The following is an 8,775-nucleotide window of genomic DNA, read 5'->3' on the forward strand; positions in this document are numbered from 1 at the left end:
CAAAGTCCCCAAACTCCTACTTTCAAAACCCTTTCATCTTGCATCATCTCAATCAATATCTTGGATGAGTAAGGTATGGAAAATTTTAAATATGGAAATTTGTCTTAAAGTTTAGAAACCTCAACTAATCATGCTAGACTGTAATGTGAAAACTATAAAATATTTGGTGATGTATTTGGAAAAACCATGTAAAATTAGCCCACCTACAAATATTAGCCCCTAAAATTGTCCATGGAGTAAGGAGAGGTATAATAGGTGGTTTTTAGACTAATGTTGGCTTGGCATGAGTGCTCTACATCCACAGGTTTTAATGATTACAACAAGACAACATAGTGCTAAAGAGAGGCTGTCAAGGAGAGGCTACAAGAGAGTACTTGTGAAGAAAGAGTAGAGGGAGAACCATCATGAAGAACACAAAGGAATATTGGATCTATAGAAAGAATATGACTTGGAATGTCCCAACAATCTCCTAAACCCTTTGGTCAGTCAAAATGAAGAATAAACAAAGATATATCATGAATAATTTAAAATTGAAAGCAATAAGAAGGGCATCCTTGCAATGCCACGTCAACATGAAGTTCCATGTCATCATTTCCAAGTTGTGTCATGTACAAATATCATCACAATGTCATGTGTCAATGGGTCTTCCCACATGATGTGGAATGTAATTATGTATTTTCAAGAAAATGACAAAATATATAGGTATGGAAGTTGAAGACTTACATGTGGAATATGAAAATTCACATGTAGAACCCTGATTAAATCGAGGATCAAAGGTCATTTAGGAAATCCAAGAGCTATGAGGGAAACTCAATAGTAGTGGGATATGAAAGTGTATTGCTCTTGTTATAAATACAACCTCATAAATAGAGAAAGGGCCTTTTCAAAGTCACAAAATTTAGAGCTCTAGTCTTCTCTTCTCTAATTTAGCATAGGAGAGAAGATCATTCTTTGGAGAAGTAAGAAGTGGCTTAATGTTCCACTACTAGACTTAGTGGCTTGCGGATGTAACTATGTACTTGAATCTTATAGTTAATCAAGAGAAGCTCATTAAAACAAATTTTTCATGCATGTATTGTGAATATTGTAAGATTATTCTTTATATGATTCTGGTATATTTTATGATCATATGTACTAAAGAAATTAAAATACTTCATGGGGTTTGGTGCTTATCTTATTGAATGTCTGTTGTATTTACTTTAATGATCGTTGTGTATATGTGAAATACTTCACTAGATATTAAATAAATCTTTCCTTTCTCTCGTGTACCTCTCTTAGGATAGTAAAATTACTTTCCTTATAGAGTCTCACTCCTTACTTCCCTCTCGTGAAATTATTCTTTTACACATTCTAATCGGTGTTTCACAATGTCAACTTACTTGTTGATTTCAAAGGTTTTGTGCATACTCTCTTATGTTATTAATTTCATCTAAGGATAACTTTAGAGTAATAGTGGCTAAGATGGTACTCTGGATGGATCTCCTACTACAAACGGTGTGAAGTCTAATTAAGACTTCATATCAGGTAGACCCCCTTCATTAACAAATCTCTAGTAGTGTCAACAGTGATATAATTGTTTGATTGACAATAATTGCAAATTATTGGTGAGAGGAGTCTTTGTTTCCAATATAGATAACCAAAAATGTTGTCTTATCTTCCAGTAATATTTTAGCATTGGAAATGTGATGTTGTCATCCACAACCAAAAGGACTAATATTAATCTCTAGCATTGGAAATGTGATGTTGTCATCCACAACTGAAAGAAATAATATTAATCTCATTTAAGTTGGGTGAAGTTTAGGAAAACTAGTAATTTCCCATTTCACGCCTTTATGTTGTGGATATGTCTTAATCGATATTTCTTTTGCGGACACTTTCATATGATGGAAAAGATTTATAAACCTTTAGAAAAAATTAAAATAATTTTTTGTTCTTTCAATTCGCTAAAATTAAAATGTGAGCTTAGCGAGAGTTTCAAACATCCATATTTGATCATAATAATTTTATGGATTACTTGGAAAAACCTTTGTAAATTTAGGGATTCAAGAATTAAATCAAGACGACAAGTCATATGATGTAGTAGAGCACTGTGAGCAAGAGGCGATCTAAGAAGCAGCTTAAGTCTAGAACGATAGGTATCAAAATTTAGTAACACTTCAAATAACCTCCATCATAAATTTCCATGATAATGATATACCCTGATAATTTTGTCCAATAGGAAAGATCATATTTTGTCAATTTATGTTCCATCAATTGAATATTAGCACATTAGCTATGAACATAATTAAATGCAGGTGTTTCACAACACTTTCATAAACATACATTGTGAATCATTGATACTAATGGTTGTAAAACATTCATTGACTAATGTCATTTAGTTCCATCATTTAGCATTCATTATCCAGTCCTATGAGCTTTGTAAGTGTAATAATGTTCTTTCCAAAGAGATCCAATTTTAATTGATGGTGGAATGGAGTTGTAGTAGTTGAGGGTTAGGTTGTCAGGTTATTCTATATTGGTCATTCATAATATATTGAATAAGTCTCCATTATGGACCCCTAATATAGAGAAATTTTGATAAGTATGTGATTTAATTGGAATTACTTCCTATCATATCGGGTCCGTTATCAAATTTGTATGTTTTAATATTCACCTTTGGTATATTGGTAATTAGCTATGGGATAGTCGAGATGAAATCTACCAGGTTTTCCTCCAAATGTTAATAGAACCTAATAATATTTTTACATGGGATGCCAACATCGTAGCATAGTATGACATATTGGAACAAATATTGATATGTCGTGGTGTTAGGCTATTATTTATTCTGTCTCACATTTTTGGAATATCGAGAAACTAGCATATCATATCTTTCATGATTTTGTATTTTCTCTCAATAAACTAATACCCAATTTGTTGTTATCACTAGACAAGATGAAATTTTCCATTGAAGTGGTAACACATGGAATGTGTAGATGATGGCATGGAAGTTTGAAGCTAAAATCCTTAATAGGTCATAAATTTGGGTAAATTTGGGTTGAACTATTGGCTTTAAATGAAATTTATATGAATGGAAATCTGTTGATGAGTGGAAGATAATGGTTTTCCAAGAAATGAACTTTAAGATGGCTAGATAAAGTAAACTTGATGACCCTAATTCCTTAAGTTAACCTAGGAGGGTGGGTATAGATACCTCATCTTGTTAACAAATCACAAAGGGTTTAGGCATGTTAAATCACCTAACTATAGTTTCTTTACTAACGACAATTATGTTTTAACAAAAAATAACAAGAATTTTTAATCCAACCCCTAACGAAATCATGTCCTTGTCTCCTATAAGTTCCATTTCCTTAATTTTACTTAGCGACTAAAATCCATCACATTGTATCCAACCCTAAACATGGAATACCTACATAATTCTAGACACTTCTTGTGAAAATGACTATATTTTTATACTTTAGTAATTTTGAGGTATCGTTTTATATGGATCTTGCCCTGTACTTGAAATCCCCTTACTTATAAAGTGATCCCAAGTTCCCAAAAAACCAACTTAGTTACCTTAGTAACTTGTTTATCAACTATCCATGTCTAATAAGCACATCTGGTGATTCACCCGTAACATTCCCAAGTGCGTCTAAGTTGTCATAAATGTGCTCAATTTTTCTATCCAAATCATGCTAAGTCCACCTACAATATTTACCCATCCCATATTATTCCATTTATTCAAATCATCTTTCTTAATCCATCAAATTCACCTAGATTGACCCAATACTCCTAAATATGGATACATCTACCTAAAACCGTATAGCTAATCCGATCAAAGAACCCATGTACATTTCGTGGATGTGCACACATGAATTCATTTCCAATGTTATGTTTCAAATGAGTGTATATAATGATTGTGATCAATAATTACTTTTGTCAAAAGGAACTTTAGCCATCCATCACAACCCTTAATTATGGAATGTCGAACTTCATTCTTCCATATATAGTCCAAATAGCTAATTTATCAATCTCTCTAAACCACTCATGTGCATCATGTTTGCAAATGAGGCTACTTGTGTCAACCTTCTCTCATTTTCTAGCCAAGTTCTCTTCCAAGCCTATCTTGGTGCATCCAATGAGCATGAATTTCCATTATCTATGGTGCATATAGTCATTAAAAGGGGAATCAAACTTGTCCATGGCATACCTTGAAAATGGGCCAAGAAATCCAAATTGAAAAATAAGGCATCAAACTTTTATCATGTTTATCTATGCTATTCAAATCACTAATGTGATTTTCTGGTGGATTCAATTAAAATCTCACGAGGCTAAGGCCGTAGACAAGGTTTCCATTTGTTTACACCAAGGCTTTTGTTGTTGCAATATCATAATGGTATAGAGAGAAATAATTTTTCTCGTTTACTAAACATTATTCTTCTTAAGTAAATATTACCCCCTATACAAAGCCTTAAGATATGCGTTGGGTGTGGAGCTTAATTATCTTCTGTATTCAAAGGTTTCAGCTGGATGTATACCCCAGGAAGACTGTACACCCCCCCACATAGGGGGGTGCGGGTGGGACTTGTCCCCCCCCCCCGCGGGGTTCTCGGGGGCTAAATCCCCCCTCGTTGGGGGGTTCGGGGGCCAGCAGTCCCCTGGCAGGGGTTCGGGGGAAGTGCCTCTGAAGCTAAAAATAGATGTAAAATTGCCTTCTAAAAGTCTAGTAACTTCTAGTCAATTTGGGTCGTTCATTAGGTGGATGATCTGATGGTAGAAGTTATGTTTAATTTATGGTTTTTTGCCCTAGAAGGCAACCCCTTACTATATATGAGGGAATTGTATTGCGTCTATGTAGATCTATATTTGGACGGAGGAAGAGAGAGGAGATTGAGAGAGAAGAGGGAGTTACAGTGGATGTGATGTAGGTTGTATCTCTTCAGTTTTCTGGATAATATAATAAAAGAAGGACTGTCTGTTTCTCCGTGGACGTAACCCAAATTGGGTGAACCACGTATATTTGTGTTTCTCTTGTTTTATGCATTTTCTATGTTTATATTTCTTCAATATTTTATGTGTTCCATTGCTCCGTAATATATAATTTCCTAACAACTGGTATCAGAGCCGAAGGTTTATTTGGCTAATAAACTCATAGCAGAGAAGGGTTCCTGGCTCAAGTAGGAGCAATGGCGGAAGATGTTAGGTTTAGGGTTGAAAAATTCAACGGCCAAAACTACCAGCTGTGGAAGATGCAGATGGAATATTATCTGTATCAGAGAGATTTGTACCTACCATTGAGGGGGAAGACAAAGAAGTCGATGAGTATGACAGACACAGAATGGGAAATTCTTGACAGAAAGGCACTTGGAACAATAGAGTTGTGCCTAGCGGAGTCGGTAGAGTTTAATACTTCAAAGGAAATGACAACACAAGGTTTAATGTTGGCATTAGCCAAACTATATGAAAAACCCTTGGCGTCAAATAAGGTATTTCTTATGAAGCATTTATTTAATATCAAGATATCAGAGGGTCGATCTATGGCTGATCATTTAAATGATTTTCATACAGTTACAAGTCAGTTAAGTTCTATATGGGTAAATTTTGATGATGAAGTTAGGGCTCTATTATTTCTATGCCCATTGCCAGAAAGTTGGAATGGTTTAGTTATGGCCATCAGTAACTTTGTTTCTTGATATAGTACTTTAAAGTTTGATGATCTTGTCAGTGCTATCCTTAGCGAGGAAATGCAACGGAAAAGCTCTGGTGAGACATCAGGTAATGCTTTGAGTGCAGAGTTTAGGGGAAGAAAAATGGAAAGAGGAAAGAGTTTAGGATATTGCAATAAATCAATGAAAGGCAAATCCAAGTCCAGATCGGGGATAGTGTGCTAGAAATGCAGAAAGAAATGACACCTAAAGAAAGATTGTAGATCTCGGAAGGGAAAAGAAGTAGATCCACAACATGAAAACAATCATGAAGCAAATGTGACAGGTGAGGTGTTACAAGATGCTTTAATTCTTTCTTTCAAAAATATTACTGATTCTTGCATGGTAGATTTAGGGGCCTCATTCTATGCCACACCTGATAAGAAATTATATTTTCATGACTATGTTCAAGGAGATTTTGGACAAGTCCATTTGGGTGATGATAAACCCTGTAAAATTGTTGGAATGGGTAAGGTTCTTTTAAAACAACAGAATGGAAACCAATGGCTACTAAAGGAGGTAAGGCATGTTCCATATCTGAAGAAAAAATTGATTTCAATAGGGCAGTTAGGCAGTGGAGGTTGTGTGACAACTTTCACAGATAAAGCTTGGAAGGTCACCAAAGGATCCCTGGTAATAGCGAAAGGAGAAAAGGTTGGTAATAGTCAGATTCCTTAGAGTTGGGAAAGAAAAGAAGAGTGAAAAATTAGATCTTGTGCATACAGATGTATGGGGACCTGCTTAGGTATCATCTTTAGTGACTCTCTTTATTGTGTTACTTTTATTGATGATGCAACAAGAAAAACTTGGATTTATTGTATTCGAAATAAATCTGATGTATTTGATACTTTGAAGAAATGGAAAGCTTTGGTTGAAAATGAGACAGGGAAAAGGTTGAAGTGTCTCAGATCAGATAATGGAGGTGAATATTGCAGCAAAGAGTTTGATAGGCACTGTTCAGAGAATGGAATTTGTAGAGAGAAGACAGTTCCAGGAACACCACAAGAAAATGGTGAGTTAGAAAGGATGAACAGGACAATCATGGAGTGTGCAAGATGCATGAGATTGCATGCAGGATTGCCTTTACAATTTTGGGTAGATGCTATAGATATTGTTGTTTATCTAATAAATAGAGGGCCTTCGAGTTCCTTGGATGGTGGTATTCCAGAGGAGGCATGGATAGGTAAAAAGGTAAACTACTCATTTTAAAAAAAATTGGTTGTGAAGCCTTTGTCCACATTAATAAAGAAAATAGAACAAAGCTTGAGGCAAAATCAAAGAAATGTACCTTTATTGGATATGGTGTTAATGATTTTGGTTATCGCTTATATGATTATGAAAATCACAAAATCATTAGGAGTAGAGATGTAATATTCAATGAAAATGTATCGTATAAGAATCAGTTGCAGGAAAAGAAACAGGAAAAAAGAAAACATAGAATACACAGTGCTTGACATTATCACAGGAAAGGTGATGGTGTCTGAAAATCAAAATGATCAACAGCTAGAACAAAAACCACAATAGCAACAAGCACCTCAAACACCTGAAAGTGGTGTTAGAAGATCTACCAAGATAAGTAGACCCCCTGAACGATACTCTCCTTCATTATATTATGTATTGTTGACTGATTCTGGTGAACCAAAATTTTATGAAGAAGCAGTGCAGGTAGAAACCAGGAAGAAGTGGGACAAAACCATGAAAGAAGAGATGGACTCCTTAGCACATAACCAAACATGGGACTTAGTCAGGTTACCTGCAGGTAAAACAACATTGCAGAATAAATGGGTTTACAGGCTGAAGGAAGAAGATGGAGGAAAACACAGTTACAAAGCTAGACTTGTGGTGAAAGGGTTTGCACAGAAAAAGGGTATAGACTTTGATGAGATATTTTCTCATGTTGTGAAAATGACTTCAATCAGAACTATTTTAAGTCTAGTAGTAGTTAAAGATTTGCATCTTGAGAAGTTAGATGTAAAGACAACTTTTCTCCATGGGGATTTGAAGGAAGAGATATATATGTTGCAGCCACAAGGATATGAGGTAAAAGGGCAGGAGAAACTAGTGTGCAGGTTGAAGAAGAGCTTGTATGGCTTAAAACAGGCTCCAAGGCAATGGTATCTAAAATTTGACAGGTTTATGTCTAAACAAGGTTATACTAGATGTCACTCTAACCATTGTGTTTATCTCAAAAGGCAAAATGATGGAAGATATATTATATTGTTATTGTATGTAGATGACATGGTTGTTGTAGGTTCTAACATGCAGGAAATAAATGTTCTCAAAAGGAAATTGGCAAACTCATTTGCAATGAAGGATTTGGGTGTTGCAAAACAAATCCTTGGTATGAGAATAACTAGAGACTAGAAGAATTGCAAATTAACATTGTCTCAAAGTAAGTACATAGAAAAGGTGTTGAAAAGGTTTAATATGCAAAATGCAAAACCGATTAGTATACCTTTGGCTAGCCATTTCAAATTAAGTAAGGAGGCGTGACCCAAGACTCAGGAAGAAATGGCTCATATGTCTAAAGTTCCATATCCATCAGCAGTCGGAAGCTTAATGTATGCAATGATCTGCATAAGGCCTGATATTGCACATGTAGTGGGAGTTGTAAGAAGGTACATGAAAAATCAAGGAAAAGAACATTGGATGGTGACGAAGTGGATTCTGAGGTATTTGAGAGGTACCACAAATCAAGCATTATGCTTTGGTGGTTCAAACATTGCTCTACAGGGATATTTTGATGCAGATATGGCGAGTGATAGATATAACAAAAGGAGCACAACAAGGTCTATGTTTACTGTAGGTGGAACAGCTGTCAGTTGGGTCTCAAAACTACAAAGTGTTGTTGCACTCTCAACAACAAAAGCAGAGTATGTTGCTGCTACAGAGGCTAGTAAAGAAATGATTTGGTTAAAAAGGTTTCTGGATGAATTTGGTAAGAAGCAGGAGTTGGGCAGGTTATACAGTGATAGCCATAGTGCCATACATCTTGCAAAGAACTCTGCATTTCATTCCAAGACCAAGCATATACAGCTCAAGTATCATTTCATACGGTTAGCATTGGAAGATGGACAGTTGAAGCTGGAAA

Source organism: Pinus tabuliformis, chromosome 1_2 (assembly GCF_031772625.1).
Source record: "Pinus tabuliformis cultivar Carrire ecotype Pingquan chromosome 1_2, CPIR1, whole genome shotgun sequence".
Taxonomy (NCBI): Eukaryota; Viridiplantae; Streptophyta; class Pinopsida; order Pinales; family Pinaceae; genus Pinus; species Pinus tabuliformis.